Here is a 20,000-nt window from a genome sequence, read left to right as displayed (position 1 = left end):
CCGTAAAAAATCGAGAAAGTAAAACCTTAATATAACAAATCCATTCACCTCCGTTAACACGAGAAGACCTACCTTGCATAAAATAAAGATACTTAGGGTTTACGGGACAATAAAGAAACTTTCGCCATGAAAAATCTTGTTTGGCTACCTTAATGACGCCTATACAATGTAGAAATTCGTAAAAGTGGTGTGATTTTCCTTCCTCCACAGTAACAATGACAACAAAAATAATAAAAAATGTGGTATAATTACTACAACAACTACTAACAGCAAATTCCTTCGGAAAGTTGAGAAGCACTTACACTGATAACTACTGTTGGAGAGTGAATGAATCAGCAGTTTTTCCAGATTAAGATTCACTACAAAAGAAAAATAAAAGTATGTTTTGGTGGTGACACTTTTAGGTGTTCACGGCTTCTTAAGGACAATTTGTATTGTCATTGTTTTTATCATATTTTTGTGTGTGTACTCAGCCTGTACAACTGCAGCAGTGTATAACCTGTAAAAGATATAGGGACATGTACAAAAAATATTCATTGTAAAAAAGTGCCGACGAGGAAAGTAAAACGCGATGTGCCTGGACCTTTTGGAAGGTCTCTTCTAAATGCTATCATATACTGATACATATTAAGTATATATGCATGGAGAAAATACTCGAAATGAAAACTCTTGACTACTAAGTGTCGACAGTCTTGATGAAAAATAATGAACATCAAAAAAATAAAATTCAACACACCTTTACTTTCAGTGGAATCACGTTTAAATGTAATTATATCAAAGTAGCATAAATCCCAAGAGATTCGGTTCTCCTTTGAAGAATATATTATGTAATAAGACGAATGCACGCTGCATCGTCTGGTAATTTGTGATCTTCGTGTGACCTGTGGCCTGAATTATTCGAGAGTGACCCCGGGGCAAATAAAGGTGATCTCTCCTACCGCTTTTGAACGATAACAAGGCATGAGGTTGACTTCCTAAAAGCCTCAGGTTTTAATGGTAACTGAATCTTTGGGGATGGCGTGGTTTCGGAAAATCCTCTTCAGGGATTCGGTATTGAGCTTTGTTTTGACAGTCTTAGTGGTACTATCCGAGAGCAATATATATATAGTGCTCATATATATATATAGCATGGATATATATATACAAGAACCTAGCTATATATATATATATATATATATATATATCCTATATATATATATATATATATATATATATATATATATATATCTAATATATATATATAGAATATATAAATATATATATAATAATAATATATATATATCTATAATATATATATCACTTATATATAATACTATATATAATATATATAGGTTATAAATATATATACATAGATATATATATATATGATATATATATATATATATATAACATATATATATGTATATATATATATATATATATATATAATAATATATATATATATATAAATATATATATATATATATATATACATATATATAATAGCAACATATATATATCATATATATATCTGTATATCAAAAAAACTCCTAAATATATATATAATCTATATATCATTATAATATATACATATAGATATATATATATATGCATAATACAACAAATAATATACATATGTGTGTGCAATATATATACATTTATAAAGATTAGTCCATTTAGTAAATAAGGCCATTTAAGATATTGTTCATCTATTTTATAGTTAAATATGTTTGTGCAAATATATATGCGTATGCAGCTACTTGACGTTACAGTATCTACCAGTAAGTCTGTCAGCAAGTAATAACCATTCCACTGTTTCAATAATGTCACCTTCACAATCACTTCACATTATTTGCAAGAATTAGGACATACTATAATGTGCAATTATTGTCTACTTTAGGAGTATAACAATTTGCAAATCATTTGTATAAGTATGTCCTTACTTTACAAATATAAAAATATACAACTGTCAGTTGTATATCCAACAAAGGCATTTAATGTAGTACACCGAAATAGAACATCGACAACCGTAAATTTGGAGATTAAGTGCTAGGAAGTCACAACTGAATAAATTATGTAATGAAAAATTATGTAAAGAATTCTTCCAGATCAGAACAGTGCCTTCAGCACAAAGCACCCTAAAATAGGAAACACACTTAAGCATTATTTCAACAAGCATCGAATTTTCTCTTGTAACCAAATTTAGCCTTTTTTTGACCATTAAAAATTTTAAAAAGTTCACCAGTATCAACTTTCTTCAATAAAAATCGTAAATTTCCGATCTAAAGGCTAGGCTTTCTGGAGTATATAATTGTATAATTCATAGGAATCAGTTGCTTCCCTTCTATTTTTGTGCTATAATTGGCCAAGGTCTCAGTACCGGCAGAAATTCTATAGATCAGTGTTTTCCAATCGGTGTGTCGTGGCACCGACTGAGGGTGCCGCAATGATTGGGGAAAAAATAAATAATTAAAAAATACAAAACAATTTTTTTGTATCATCCATTGGCTTTCCCATCCCTGGTGTCAGCAGTATACCTCGGCATTCATACGCCATTCATTACATATATTTAAATCTTGGCTTGGGCGCGGTTTAAACCGAGACCGCTAGGCTGACGGTTAAAGCCTTGAACCAGAAAAGGTGGGAACGGCTGCTCTAAATGATGCCCAAAGGACTCTCAGGCTCGGTTAAAATTTAACATAGCTTCACATTACAAATAATGTAATTGCTCAGTGACTCCTTCAACGTGATTTGAAGGTTTACGTAAAAAAAAAAAAAACGTACAGAAAACGCACAAACAAAATCTTTCCATACTTAGACACCCTTCAGCGTCCTTGCACCCTTAGGTCACTGGACTGAATCACAGACAACTAAAAGACTTATAGTAGCTGCACGCACACTATGTGATGACAATTCTTGCATTGGCTGTTTCACATATATAAATAAGGATATCGAAATGTAGTGGCATACTTGAAAGATTCCATGTTCTCATTTCGTTAGAGATAGGCATTATGGCTTAATTATTGTTGAGTCAACTGGTATCAAGAGTTCACCAATATCAGCAATTCCCAATGTATTTCACCCTTCGCTTCTCCATGAAGAGCTGAAATAACGCTACTGAATCTAGGGAAGTTCATTTTAGCAGGCTTTGACACTCAGTGGTGGCAACACTGGATCCTTCAAGTTGCTACTGGAAGGAGCTATGACCGCACTACAACACACTAGATTGATAATATTTACTCGTAAAATTCTGGAAAAACTCTCCAGCTAAATTAAATACTGCTTTTCTTGTGATATCTTAAGCTCTCAAGCACGCAGTGAATGTTTGTTACAAAAAATGGTAGTTGAACTTGAAATAAAGTTTTTAGTTCTAGCTTGACCGCATTTTTATCATTTAAATAAGTTTCATTCGTACTTTACCCAGATAACCAAATCTTTTACCTAAAAACTGGATGAAACTGATCTTTTTAAATTAGCTGAGAAGGGCGATAAATGCTTAAATTTTTTACTTAAAAGTTTGGTGCAAGAATAAACAATCTAAATCTAATCCCTTTATTTTATAGTATTAACATGTTGATTCTCTATAAATTAACAACAACAAAACTCTCATGGCACTGGAATTAATCATTCGTTGTAAGAATGAATTATCGCGGCACATGACAATTTTGAACTTAACTGTTAGGAAAAATATGCATTCATCATAAATAAAAATCAAGCATCGGGTTTCTTCTGTTGCAATCGAACACACACTGCATTTTATTTGTAAAAGCTTGCACTGTGAGAAAATTGCCTTTTAGGCTTGTTCCAGATGAATGTTTGTTCATTTAGAATAATAATAAAAAACAGCACCGTACATGTTGTATCTTGCGCTTTATGAATTTCGGCCAACCCTGCACCACGCAAGAAAACGAATTCCACTTGAAGAGCACAAAGCATATAAAATTATAAGAAAGGACACATATTAACAATGCAACAACCGTGAAATGCTATTAAACTAGCAGGCAACGTCCGTCAGACATGACCAAGGACACTAAGCTAACGAACACCCGACAGAGAACACTGTAGCAATCACCCCACCAGCACTTCCACGTCGCGGAGAGAAGAAAAGATCTTCATATGCAAACACGAGCGAGCGTGCATCTCCCCGAGACCTCTTCCCTGACACACAAGGAGATCAGGTCACTAGTTTATGACAGGAGAGAAAATGTGACAGCACAAGCGAGTCTGACCCGGGGGCACTGCTTTACGATGCCGGCTGGACGTGTCCCAAACTAACCCTGACTGGAATGACATGTGTATTTGAGAGACCGGACCTAGAGAGGTGATCCACGCTGGAATCTCGCACTTGTTTCATGAGGCAGGGAACATAAATTTATGAGAACCATTTCATTATCTTTTATTTTCTCATTCAGTTTTTTCTTGATGACGTGATCGCCGTCTGAGTTACAAGGAAAAGAAAATTAATGTCTCATGGAGTTTGCGGGTAACGTATTTCAACATGCGTTTAAATTTCAGGTCAGTTCTAATGGACTTCTTATCCAAAACAACACTTGAAAGTGCAAGTATAAGAGAGCAAATGTACATGAGCATATTGTAAGTAACAATAAAGTCTGTGCATATTTTACATTGCATGCGACAAAATATATATTGCCTGTATTACTCTGCTATATAACAGGTTTGTAGTTAACTCCACAATTTTAGTGTCTCAGTACCAAATATAGGATCTTATATACGGCCAATATCATGGATTTCCGTGGAAACCTTTGAATCCTGAAGTAGATTCCTTGGTCTGGTTTGTTTAACTGTTTACATCCATGGCAAGCAGTCAAAAGAACACTATTAACTACACAAACCACTTTTTGCATTATGCCATTCGCAGATGCATAACCATTTTTTCTGCCAAAAGACAAAACCTATGTATTCTGCATGATACCACAGCTTAAAAAAAAAAAAAGTGGGAAAACAAGGCCTATCGAATTCATTTCTTCACAGACCTACAATTACGTGTAATTAAGCCTTAGCATTAAACTACAAATGGTAAAATGAAAGGTCAACACAGTGAATGGAACTCAGCATGCTGTACATTGTACATTGTAATTCAGAGCTCAAGGAAAAACCCTTTCCCATTTCAGCATATGATTTTGTAGAAGGATGGAAGGGCATCAAGATAAAAATATGTAAAGGAACAGAGTCCTTTCATTCCATAAAAACGATTAAAAACATTAGACAGATTCTATCATTCCTGAGGAATGTACTTTCAAATGACAGACAACAGACCAACCAAAACAGAATGCTTATACGCACATAATACAAGATGTTTGTGTTATGTATCTATTAATGAATGAATTAGGTGATTATATAAGATGATGTACATACCTCCTTATATATATACATCGATATTATAAATAATGATATTATAAATATTTAATATATTTATATTCTATATATTGCAATATATTTATACTAAGGGTTTTATAAGCTATATATTATTTTAATAACGAACTTGGGAAAACTTTAAGTTAATCAACATCAAAGGAATAGATTTAAACAATCTTTCAAAAAATAATTACTTTAGATTTAGTTAAAACGGTAAGGAGCAACAGAACTCCAAATTTTGGAATTAGTTGATTATAGGACCAGTACATTTATATAACAAATGAAAAGTCAAACTGGTTATTGTTCAATATTAAAATAAGCATTGCAATAATTTTAGAATATTTGGGCTTGTGTCATTAAACAATCTGCCTTGAAGAATTTGACTTTAAATAAAACACAAAGATATATATTTTGTAAATGACTAAATAGTCCCCATCTCAGGATACTTAAAAGACTATGTATCTACATTTTCTTTTGATAATTAGATCTTCGAAAGCCTACTGGTTTATTACCTATCCGTTTAAACTCACCACCCAGCTGAGGGCCAGCCTCACTCACAATAAGAATTTTGATAGATTTGCACAATGTATGGCCCTTAGTCCGAGCTCCTGAATCTTAAACGTCCCTCTGCTAATTTCGCCGTATCGACCTTAAAAATATTACTCAATGTTTTTACAGTGACATAAAAAGATGTGGGGTAGGACAAATGAGAAGATCTTGGAAGGAATGGAAGGGGGAAAAGGGATAAAATAACATGAAAAGGAAAATTACCAAGAGAGAGAGAGAGAGAATGAAACTTGAGAGAGATATGAGAGAGAGGGAGAGAGACGTCCCTCAGATTTACAAATGCTGGGCATTTTAAATCACAAGGGCAAGAGTTTATGACTCATCCGATTCATTAAAAATAAAGATAAATAAATGACTAAAAGAAAGTAAATGATATTGGCAGAAGAGCTAAGGGAAAAAGAGTGAGGGTTTTATTGTGTTGAGGCTGTTGCGGAATTTATCGTCCATTGTTTGCCTATTTGTAGGCCGGACTATCACTTCAGTCCCACGAATATTTTCTAAAACATGACTCCTTCAGGAGGGGCGGAACATACGCAAAAACTCTCGATTGCCAAGGTTTCATCAGTAATCCACTCTCTCACTCTGTTATTCTTAATGATTTATACATTGAAAAAGGGAAATGGTATCCCGAAATTAAAACCTCTTGTGGGGATAGAAAATAGGGAAGATTAATTTTAAGGTGATAAGAGATAGAAGTTTATCTGTTTTTAGAAGAAGATACCGAAAGAAAGGGTCTCCTATCCCCTTCTGGATTAAATCAAGACCTTCGAAAAATGAAATGGTGCACAGGTGCCAAGGGAGCTCTAGAGCTCTTTACAAATTACCTGGAATGTCCCAATTATTTCGCCTCAAGTCTTTCTTAATGGGACAGTCGTCCTCGGCCGGGAAGCGGAGGGCCCGCGATTGGAGTGAATACATCGGAGTACCACCTGGGCCTGCTGATGCGACAGCTGAAGGAGTGTACACGTGCTGGTTCTACCATGATCCGTCGCATGGCTCTTGTAGTTCATCGGCCAAGTGAGATATGGCAGAATCCTGACTTGCAATGTACATGTCGGCGACGGGCTGAGGCAGAGAGGAGGCGGTCGGGGGTGGCGAGCGGCTATATATATATATACGATGACCAGCTCAGGCACGGGTTTATTTAATTTTAATAATATTACCTGCAGGTGAACATTCTAGATGTGGTCGGGACAAATCTCCGTTTCTCTGACCGACGCTCACAGGAATGAGGATGAGAAAAAGAGAGGGGTCCTGAGTTGGATCCCGTGAATGGAGATTGGCGCTCTGGCGCTGGCATGGGCAGAGTCAGGGCTATCAGAGGTTTCTTGTTTATACACGTCGGTCAGGACGGACACACACACACATGGCCCTGCTATATATATATATATATGCAAGTGGCACCGGCAGGAATTTGGCATCTCCTGAAGGGAGATCTGATTGGGGCCCTGGCACTGGCACTGAGGCAGGGCCGGGATTCTGTAGTTGGATCGGGAACCGATCGATGGGGGCCACTGTACATTATTTACTCAGAAAAAAAATTACTGGTGGGGACTGCACGTTCCTCCTGTTTACCCAGGGGCGCCAGTCTTGGCTGAGGAGAAGCATTTTCAAAATTACTCGCGCCTTTGAAATGATTAGGGAATGGGGACCCTTAGATTGTCGTGATTTCGGTGGGGACTCAAAGTCCTGTCCCAGGATGACATTTCAAGCAACTGGGGAGATGGCTTCTACTGCAAAGATTGCAAATTTTGGATTTGAGGTCTTGTGACTCTCAATTGGACCGTGAGGAGTATCATTTTAAATTGATTTATTCCCTCGAAAAAAACGAGTTTTCGTCTATTGACGATAGCTCCGTGGGGAACTCTGTCCCTCGGATGAGTTATTTGAATGTTTGAGTCCTAAAAAGCAGTGATTCGGCGCGCTGGGCTGGCTATCCACACGTTCATCTCGTGGACATTGGTTTAGATAACGTAAAATCCAGCTACAGGCTTAGAGAAAAATAACCTCCCAAATTCGGGAGGGCCTAATGACACCCAGGATTAACACCCCGCCGTCTTGACAACATTTGATTTATTATTGCAAACCAGAACATTTTGCCCATGTAGAAGAATGGCCAGAAACCTTGCAGCATTTGTTTATAAAAGGTCTGATTAAATTCTTTGCATTTCCTCTGTCTGTCAGGGCGAAACGCATATTTGTCGGTTTTAGGGTGAGAGACATCATTTTCTTGTTCCGGCACTGTTAGGAATGCCCTTATTTTTCTTGCAATAATCTGGCAAGTTAGGGGCTTCATAGTTCCCATTTTTTGGGAATTTGAACCTCCGAGGAGCAATCGATTTATTAAAACCCCATGGATCCTTCTTAGGGTGGTGAGTTTCCCACATATCTGCTATTCGGCAACACTCGGTGAGTGTTGCTGGGGCTTTTTTCCACTATATGAGTGGCGAGGGCAGGTTTTAAAACTAAAAACTGTCACCATTTATCTCAACCATGTCATCATCGTATAAAACTCTGTTCGGAAATGCTTTATTTAAATCATTTCCTCCAGTCCCGGAACGGTGTTAGTGAAAATTGCGCTTATGGTCAGCCATTTTGTCAACGCCCAAGAATAGACAATGCAATCGGACCAAGTCGAGCCTGCTTCTCTGGGCTGCTCTCCATCCCTCCATCCTGAAGTAAGTGCTAATCTCTAAAGTGATATTTCAAAACGTAATACTTCCTGGAATCACGTTATGAGTTCCATCTTTTCTTTTTTTTGCGGGAATTTTTAACAAAATACATCATTCATGGTGTATTCAAGGAATCAAGTGTAAACAAGGGAGAAGTTATGTGGTATTGAATAATCTCAGCACTCCAGGACTCAAAATCAAGCCCTTTCAAGCCATGACAGGTTCGGACTCGTCCATTTTGGCATATCTGCACAATGTAATAAGCTTGGCTGAGGGCACTCACCATATATGCAGGGGCGGGGGTGGCGGCTGTCGTTCTAGCATCTGGAGCTTTGGGCACGTTCTCTCTAAAGACTAACTTCAAGATGTTATAAAAATCTTGGAATAACGTTCTTGGGCCGAAAGTCTTCTAACATTCTCTCTCCTCTCGTTGTTCACAGGCATATTCTAGTTTTGTTTTGAGGAAATAATCTCACGTTCTTTTTCCTTCTCTGCTGTGGATAACCAAGGACCTTTCTACATCTCCTCAATTCTATTTTCCAGTAAAATATTGGTTCTAAAAGACTCTCTCTTAGAAAGTACACTCCTTCTTCGTTCTCGGCAACTCTCAATTTAATTGCATTTGTCTTGAACCCATGCTCTCAGATCTTAACGATAGTCCGATGTACGGAGACCATCGGACATGAAGACTTTCGAAATCCTGTTTTGTTGGGCTCTGGAGATTAGCCATCTTGAAATAATTTCCAAAGGATATGTCAAAAAAGACTCAGGTTGTCTGAAAGACTCAATTGCAGGAATCTGAAACACTCAATTGTTCAACTGCAGGAGAATGGATCTGTCTGAAAAGACAGGTGATTAGTAAAGTCTGAGGAGACTTTTTGTTAAAAGAGAGAATGTCTTGGAAAGACGTAGGTTAATATCTTTTTAAGGCAAACACTTTAATAAAAGTCTACGGAAGTATAGTTGGATTTTTTGCTGCTCGGATTTGGCTATCGTGAAGTTAAGGAGTTGTTCTGGGGAACTAGAATGATCAGGGTATAGATGGGCAGATGTCAAGTGAACTAATGTTCTATATAATTTCTCAAAGGACTGTTTAATTTTGGGTTCTCATAAAATGAGAAATTATCAGCCCAGTAAGTAATTGAGTCTCTGAGGACTGGATTTGGATAAATTCTCAGGATCAATATAGAATTTTAGGAGTCTCTGAGGACTGGAATTTGGAGCAAATTCTAATAGAATTTTCGAGATGCAGGTCTGAGTGGAGGCGAGGTATTTTTAGTCAACTCGCCAGGGTTAAAGAGTCTCTGAGGACTGGAATTTGGAGAAATTCTCTCCACGTGCAAACGTAGAATTTTTAGGAGTCTCTGAGGACTGGAATTTGGAGAAATTCTCGCATACGTCTGACAGAATTTTTTAGAGTCTTTGAGGTCTCTTTTTGATCAGATATTTGGAATTTGGATGGACTTCAAAATTCCCACTTTTATTACCCTTCGATTCTATTATTAGGAGTCTCTTATAGGACTTTGAATTTTTCTTATTCCCTTAGGACTTAGAAATTACTAACGGAAACCAAAAGAAAAATCTTGCTGAGAAATGAAAAAAAAAAAAAAAATGTTTTTATTTTCCGGGCAAAATGGGGTGGGGGGTGCAGGTCGTGCCAACACCTTATTTTTAGATTCTGGGTGAATGAACCCGTATATTTATTCCAATCGTCTGCAAACGGGGAATTTCCCAGTCGTCTGAGAGGATAACAGTACAACGGCCTAGTAATTTTCCCTATAAGCGGAGTTTAAATTTCGCTTTCCTAACACCTAACTCAATTCTAACTACACTGAGAGAATTTTCAGCAATGCAAGCTGAGCTTGTGTCAGAATATGTTGACGTAAGGAACTGGTTTTTATTCAGAAAAGCAGGTTTAAAATAACATTTTCGTTTCTATTGAAAATAACTTATATGGCAAAGATTATCACAGAGGAATTTTATTTATACTATTCCTATAGCAAAGATATATGGCAAAGGATTTTAACACAGAGGAATTTCGCACTATTCCTCGAAGCAAAGGATGGTTAGCACTGGTTATTTCCTAACTACCTATCCTGAAAGGCATGCATTAACGAATCTAATACGGCGGTTCTTTTCTCTCAGTGATTACATGCGTCCCTATTTCTAATTCCTAGGAACAGTCACGATTGTAAAAGGTTTTGCTAAGATTAACACATTACTTAGTGGAATTTTCTGGATCTGTGTGCTGGTTTTACACAAAAGGTTTTTCAGTTGTCTCGACCCAGCTTAGCTTTGCTAAACCTGATCTGGCAAGTTGCAAATGCAATAAAGCAACACTAGGGAACTGCAACTGCAAAACGAGATCTATATAGGTCGCCATATTTTTACGTTTTTCCTGTGGTTTTAGTTTGAGATATTCTCTGTGAGACAGGTAGCAACAATTTAAGGTAATTTAGCCTTGTGATTCTGACTTCGTGGGTCCAGGAAAACGTAAAAAGAGGAAAACAAAGGAGAATTTCATATGAGCATAGGGCTCTTGTTACTGAGGGAAATATTACGTAAAACACGTGGGCAAATTTAAAGGAGTGTATTTACATAAATGACATTAGTACGGGAAAGAGGAATCAAGTAGATTATTGATCCAGATTCCTACAGGATTGAATGAAACTGGGGATTCAGACACAGTCGAGAAGCTTCCACGAAATAGGGTCCCTCTGAAATGAGAGATATGCACATTATACGCCAGTAATGAAAATAGACAAAAGAATAATGAATTCGAAGCTGCACTGAGGGTGCCAAGGAGGATGAAGTAATAAAGAATTAATACTGCCGATGCAAGAGGCGCACGGACATTAGACAAGGGAGATTTTGATTTCTCAATTTAAGAAAATATTACGAGGAAAAGCGTGACTGAAATGGGGGTCTTCCAGGGCACTTTACCTTAGCAGATTTTCCGAGGGCGCGAGAAGGAGGTCCGTGGATGACTTGCGATTTCCGAGGGCGAGTTTCTTCCACGTGTTGAGATGGGCTTCCGTAAAGGGGGCAAGGCGATGGGGACTTCTCGAAACTCCAAGCAATGGGCGTGTGGGCTCGAGGAATACGGTCGAAGGGCACGAGGAAAAGTATACTTTGGAAAGGGCCACGTGGTTAGGGATGCAAGGGCATCGATGGGGCCAGGTGTTGGGGACGTCTTCATTCCATATATCTTCCAGCCGCGTGTGTGTGAGAGACCTCGTGGCTTTTGCTTTTATCCTCCTATGGGGCAGGGGGCACTTCCAACACAGATGTTTTTTGACTCATTGCAGCTGATGTCCGCAGGGGAGGTTTTGGCCTGTAGGAGAAACACCCAAGCCAGATTACTTTTTGCCTTGAAGGAAAGATCTTTTATAAAAATGGGAGCGCCTTTAATCTTTAAACCCTTGTTTTAAGTCGATAGACAGATGGTCTATCGATCAGCGGCTGGCAGTAAATGAAACAGCAACACAACAACCAACAACAACAAAGGGGGAGCAATTTGGAGCGAATTCTTGCTAATCATAATAATATATATATATATATATATATATATATATATATATATATATATATATATATATATATATATATATATATATATATATATATATATATATATATACATATATATACAAAATCTATATATATATATATATATATATATATATATATATATATATATATATATATATATATATATATATATGTATATATATATATATATATGTATTTCCATTATAGGCATAAAATATAGAGGAAACAGATTATCAACTTAGTCAATAAACTTATGGCCCAGAGGAAATAAATAAATTCAAATGGGAATAGATCAAGAATTCAACAGATCACTCAACACCTAATCAACTGCTCTATACCACATTATAGAAGGCTATTAACAAAGCAAATAAAATATTGAAGGTATTATCACAACAGACAAATAGATTTTAACAAAAAAAAAGCTTTGTATGACGAAAACATCAAAAATTTACAGAACAACTCAGGTCTAACATACTTTTATCTTCCATTATCCCAAATCTATTAGGGATCTCGCTCATTAACATATACTTAAATAAAAAATTATAAGAAGCTGAGTTTACAAGATTCCTGCAGCAATTGTAATGAGATTTACGTGGGAGAGATAATGGGGAGGTCACTTTGAACATTAACAGAGCACAAAAGATATATGGTATGCATAGGGAGTTCAAGGATTTTTCTACATAATGGGATAGAGGCCATTCCATAAAAAAGTGGGGCAGAGCTGGTTTAAAGGACAAAGTAGCTATCCCTACAAAGAAAGATGCTGGAAAAATAGAAATCATAATCAAACCAACAATATGAACTTGTATAGGATATTGGATAGTTTCTTTGAAATAGTTAGGTTAATCATTAACCTCTTTCAAAATTTTATTGTATTTATAAACGACCGCCAAACAGATCGCAAAATAGGAGTTTATGTTAAATCAAAACCACTAGGGAATTGTTTATTTTCCCTCCTACCTGAAACGGTCACCTATACCATCATATTGTAAATGCCACACCTTTATATGCTTTGTATATACTCCTGTAACATTTCATCTGTCAATATTTTGCTAGTGAACAGGGCACAAAGACTAAATTGCTCGATATATATAATTGCAACGTTCAAGAGTGTTTTATGGGTGTTTCTTATATTGATATTACACTGTGGTATTACAGTAAAAGGCAATTATATATTAAGATATTTTCAAAGAAACAAAATTCCATATCAAAGCACAAGTACCAGAAATTACTGTGTAAATGCTATGCAATTTTCAAAGATATACAGGTTATAAAAGTTGTTTGTTACCTTCATATGTACACACAATACACACACACACACATGTAATAGAATATATATATATAGGATATATATATATATATATATATATATATATATATATATATAAATATATATATATTACATATATATATATATATATATATATATATATATATATATATATATATATATATATATATATATGCCTATATATATATAGTGAAGAATGAGATGTATAGAGATAATTTATTTCTGAAGAGAGTTAGTAATACAGTAATGTGTATAAAATGGACAAAGGTGTGTGTAGATTTACATAATATATATATATAGACATAAGTATATATATATATATATATATATATATATATATATATATATATATATATTATATATATATATAATAAATATTCCGTGGATTTACCTAATTCCGTTAACTTATGAGAATGTATTTATTCTAGTTAAAGCACGATATTTATGAAATGATAATGTATGCATACCCTGAATAATAAAATAAACATTTTAAAATGGTATGAAGTCATATTTCAGTCATATTTATCCACGAGCTATAATTCTTACACCAGTATTCAGTGAGATGAAACATATATGAAAGGACGTTTGGGAGCGAGTTTTGTTTTTGGTCCGAAACATATAAATTAATATTTTAGAATATATCTGAATCGTGTTCTTTAATATCACTTACATCATAAAAATTAAATGTATTTTTGAGTTAAAGACCCATTAGTTTTTGTTCAGTGGAAGATTATCAAAATATCCCTGATGATCATAAAGCTCATTGCATCATCATCATTCTATCTGCGGATATTTTATAATTTAAATGATTGAATCTTTTATGATCAAATAGTTATTTTAATGGCAAGTCAGAGGAATTTATATGGTGAAAAATCTTCTTTAGTTCATGCATCCAGTATATTACTTCTATCCCTTCATATGAAAAATATAATACGAACTTCGTTTGAACCAGGTATTCATGAAACGGAAGCTCGGTATTCATCGTACTAAGGCTGAAAGGGGAAGAAATCATTTCAATTTCGACTAACGTTTGAGGTAAATCATTCGTGAAACTGGTTCAGAACCATCTATAGATTAGAGTCAGATTTTGAATCTTTCTGTAAACCGATGTTGCTAGATATGGTTTACGACACCCACACTTAAGACAGTGTCATGTCAGCGAATTTTGATAGTTTTCGATCTCTTTCCCATCTATAACACAGTCCAGTGAAAAAAACCTACAGCAGCAACAAACAAACAAAGAGATGGCGAATAAGTGTGGGCTCTGCTCTGTGACTAGTGAGCCCTCTGCTCATTTGAGAATCATTTCAGGTATCTAAATCTACTCGATATTCTGTGATTAACTTATTTGCATTCAAAAATGAACGCCTCTAACCTATATAAACTTCTACCATAGAGTAAAATAGTTTTAGCAATTATATATATATATATATATATATATATATATATATATATATATATATATTATATATATATATATATATATATATATATATAGGCTATATATATGTTTATATGTATATATATATATATAGATATAATCGTAAGCAAACCAATAGCTATATATAAATAAAAACAATGAAAATGAAAAAATATGGTAATATATGCCTATCGGCCATCATTTATGATGCATTTCTTCCTTACATTATGTTAAAGCCATGATGTTATAGTAAAGTCTTATATAAATCATTCAGCAATAATGATCAAGGGCAAATTTATTCCTTCAGTTCCAGTTAAGCAATGGAGAAAAATATTATCAAAGGGAGTCATTAAATCCCTCTTTGAGCAGAAGAATGCCTGTGTAGATAAGCAACATTAAGGTCCCTTTTGTTAGATACAGCATGATATTTATAAACAGATAAATGCATATTCTACAATGGGATATAGTAAATCCCAGTTGGGCCGCATCGTATAACAAATGAAATCCTTCCGATCTTTCTCTTGGGTCCCATAGGACCTTCAGGAGGAACTGAATCGTATTTTATTGAAAAGTAAATATATGTATACTTATGAACATATTATATATATATATACAATATATACCGATATATTTAATATATAAATATATATAAAATATTATTAGTTTATTGTATATATTTTTTTATTATATAGAAATATATAATGTCCACTTATTTGTCATATATTTATTATATTTATAAATATATTATATATATATATATATATATATATATATATTATATATGATATATATATATATATATATATATATTTTTTATATATATATTATATATATATATATATATATATATATATTTTTTTTTTTTTTTTTTTTTTTAAATATTCTGCTGTTCGCCCTCCATGCAGTTTTATTGTAGGAATATCATCCTGACAGAGACGAAAAGGCGGATTTGTATCGAAGGGTAATAGGGCATTTAAAAAAAAAAATCCGTAGCAGGATTAGGTAGCATTATGGGCCTAACCCACAGGGGTTTATAATCAAGCAACCTCTAACAACGGTGAACTTATTAAGCTTCTTTTCCTGTATTATGCTCGACGATGTTTTGACAAAATTTCAGACTCCGAAGGCATAAAGACACTGCTGTTTAGGGCCCTTGTTTGACGGAAAGAGGTCGCAGAGAGAAAGATAACTGTCATGTCTGAAAGCACGTCTGTGTGATTCCACCCTTCGGCCCCTTTTTCTTTTCTGTCTTTTTTACTAAGTGGTAAATTAAACAATCCCCAGAGCTTCCCAATCGTCTGTTGTATGCGCAGCAACTTATATAAAGTAAGTCTGGAATTTTAAAAGTTTCGTCCGAATTGCTAGTATCTCTTTCTGTATTTCCAGTTCCTTTGTTTTTCCCTCTTCACCACCATCTACTATAACCCAGGTAACCAATTTACTTTTATGAAGTCCAGATTAAGAATAATTTATATTGCTTAGCGACATTCAACTATTCCCGTGCAGTAATTAGGAATTAGGTAAGGTTAAGTAAGTAATTTTCAGCAGTCAGGCAGCCTTGTGTTTCGATTCCATTGTTCAGAAGAGAAATAGCCTTTTACCAGTGGTAAACAGTGTACGATAATCCATTGTTTTAAAATCTTACTGAAGCAGAGGAAAATTGACTGCATCCGAAGTTGGGCAATTGTTCAAGTATTTTCCTAGCTAACTACATATTCTTTGTGTCGGGCTTTTCCTCTCGACTGGCGACCTTACTTAATTAATAATAGTCTGTCTTTGAGGTTAAATTTTAGCCTCAAGTGACAGGTTACATGTGGTCTTGGCACTCAAGGCCTCATAATTTATGGTAATTAAGTAATAAACTCATCAGCCAAGCCCCCACATGTAACATTGGCGAGCTTGCTTAGTTGAATTAATTTAGAGAAAGAATCTGGAGGGAAAAAAATTTAATTACACATTAATTCCAAAGAGAAAAGTCAGATATTTAATTTAATGTTACTCTTCCAAACAAGGAGACAGCACAAGGCATAATAATAATAATAAGATTACCAGTTATAATTAAGAAATTAGCATAGGTAGGTAAGTGTGCATTCAAAGCAGTAATTCACAATTTGCAAAATCTTAAAACGGAGCACTTTTGCCGTGTTTGGATACCGTGGCTGTACATTCCAGCAAAGGTCGTGGGCCAAGTTATCGTTAATTGTTAATATTTTGCTATTTTCCCCAGCCAAGGATTAATGCATGATATTGATTTTTTAAACGAGTTAACTAGTATGCGACAAAAGAGTGGAAGTGTGCCGAACGTGTCTCTTGTAGGATAGGGGACAAAATTTGCGGAGTTCATTAAAGTTCAAAATCAGCAACCTCGTTCCCAACTACGAAGTGCTGTATCGAGTGTGACGGAGTTAATAAGTGTGCTCAGATACCGAGAATTATATCAAAATCCCGTGTCAGTAAAATAGCAACCGAACGGCATTAGTTAATTTCACCATAATTTGCATTTTTTTTTAAGTAAAGTAAATTCAGTCCCGTCAGGACAAGTCCATTTCCTTGTCTTGCTAGTGGCCACTCCTTAAGTGTGACGGCAGTGGACGGCATTAGAGTAAATCTGTATTCCTGCATTTCCTTCTTTCGTTTTGTGAGAGGAATTCGAGTGATTTGTGTAATTGACTTGAGAAAAACGCTTCGAAGATCGGTATTCCTCCGCCAAGCAGTTTTATTTTTGACTTCACTTATGCTAACGGGATTCGCCCGCCATCATGGAAACACTTTCCATGTCCGCCATCTTAAAGCCTTTGTTGTGTTGTCTCTGTGACTGGGGTAGCACAGTCACTGGTCGCTCTGCCTCAAAGCCACTTTTGGGACTACATCGTTTTGCGTAGTACCCCCCCTCCCCTCGCAAAATTTTAGCCAGATAGAAATTGATAGATAAGAGAATAAGACAGGGTTCCAGACAATAGATAAAAACAAGATATAATTTAGTCAGGGAATGATAGGTCTTAGTTAGGAAATATACAGATAACAAGTACAAATGCCCGAGGTCAAAAATCATATAAAGAAAAGAACTTACAATTTTACTCTAAACTCCTCAATGTAGACATTTGACTCGGCTTATGATTGTTAAAAGCAATCCCCTAAGGAAGCCCAAGAAGACGTATCTTCAATTAAGAACCCTGCCAGTGTGCACTTATAAAATTTTACTTAAAATCTTCTCAGGCAGCACAAATTGGCTGACTGAATATCTCTCTCTCTCTCATATCTTCAAGTAAGCATTCACGTAGTTAAACGAGTGTATGTGACCCTCTTCAAGGAAAAAAGGGCCGACACCGGGACAATTAATTAAATTAAACCAAATAAAAGAAACACCTCTGTCCCACAAATAGATGAGGACAAGTTAAGATTAATTACAGTGATAAACTGTCGGTCACGAGTGAGGCCTTTTACCCAGACCTAAGCAGATAGCCTTTCCCCCTCTGCATGAGAAGGGGATTGTGGCACCGCGGGTACTGGGACCAGACACTCACGAGGGCCTTTAAAAGCAACCAAATTCACTTTTCCTTCCACAGTGCCTGATCTGAAACACTGTCATCAACTGAATTGCTTATTTCCCTCTCTCTCTCTCTCTCTCTCTCTCTCTCTCTCTCTCTCTCTCTCTCTCTCTCTTACTTCCCTTTCTCTCTCATTCATTTGTACACTCTGTTGGGATAGAGTGCATTTCCTTACATATAGCCTAGTTGGATTCAAGTAAGGGGTTCCTGGGAATGCCAAGCAAACTAGAAAAAAAAGACCATAAAACCAGACAAAAGGGAACACAGAAGAAAAGTCCTTCTGGTACTAAACCTGCACCAGTACCTAAGGATACTGAGTGCCACCAGTGTGACCTTTACACGGCACACCCAACCAAAGTGCCACCTTTTGAAAGGGTGCCACATCACTGAAGGGACACCTCCTCACTGCCCAAGTACTTCCAGTCGACCCTGATAGACGCCCTTCTCCACCAGAACCATGGCAGCAGAGAATTATGGAGCCTTCCTGGAGCTGGGGACAGCGGCAGGTCTCACTGGATTGGAACTTGCCACATGGGTCAAGGAGCAAATGGACGACTTGGCCAAGCGAGAGAAGGAAGAAAGACTCGGACGGCGGAATTATGAAGCCGAACAGAGGGTGTATGAAGCCGAACAGAGGAGGTATGAAGAAGAATGTAGGGCGTATGAAGTCGAACAGAGGCAGCTAGAAGAAGAAAGAGAAGAAAGGAGAAGACAGCATGAGTTAGCCTTCAAAGAAAAGGAGCTCGAGCTGGAAAGAGCAAAAAGGGAGAATGCCGAAGCTATGGCTAGACATCAAGCCTCCAGCCCCACACTTGCTACACCAAAATGCTCCAACCTCGAGCATCAATTCCGTCGTCCCCAAGTGGACTGAGGACGAGCCAGAAGAATGGCTAAAGGAAATCGAGGCTATCTTTGATAACTACAGCAACACCAAGACAGAGAAGGCCTTAGTACTAGCCAAGCACATGGAGGGAAAAGCTAAGGCAGCCTTCGCTCACTGGAGAAGAGCCAGAGAGGCAACATGATTGAAGTTCGTAGAGTCATCACGAAGGCCTACGAAATAACCCCAGAGAAATGGAGACAGCGGTTCCGAGGTCTTGCCATGGAAGTCGGCTGGTCGTGGACTGAATGGGCCTGTCACAAGACCCAGTCTGGTACCAGCTGGTTCGACTCCTTGTCTTGCACAACGTTTGAGGACCTCTTCAATCGGACCATGCTGGAAGACCTTTACCAGTGTGTGCCTGGGCCCCTTGCTGTATATATTAATAATAAGCAGCCCACCACACTTATGGAAGTCTGCCGCATGGCCGATTCGTGGGAAACCTTCAAGCAGTCTTACAGCACATCTCAGAAATTAAGTATATCTTAGTTTAACCAGACCACTGAGCTGATTGACAGCTCTCCTAGGGCTGGCCCAAAGGATTAGATTTATTTTACGTAGCTAAGAACCAACTGGTTACCTAGCAACAGGACCTACAGCTTATTGTAGAATCTGAACCACATTATAACTAGAAATGAATTTCTATCACCAGAAATAAATTCCTCTTATTCTTCATTGGCTGGTCGGAGATTCGAACTCGCAGCCAACAGAGTGG

Source organism: Macrobrachium rosenbergii, chromosome 2 (assembly GCF_040412425.1).
Source record: "Macrobrachium rosenbergii isolate ZJJX-2024 chromosome 2, ASM4041242v1, whole genome shotgun sequence".
NCBI classification, from domain to species: Eukaryota; Metazoa; Arthropoda; class Malacostraca; order Decapoda; family Palaemonidae; genus Macrobrachium; species Macrobrachium rosenbergii.
Note: the sequence above shows the minus strand (reverse complement) of the source record.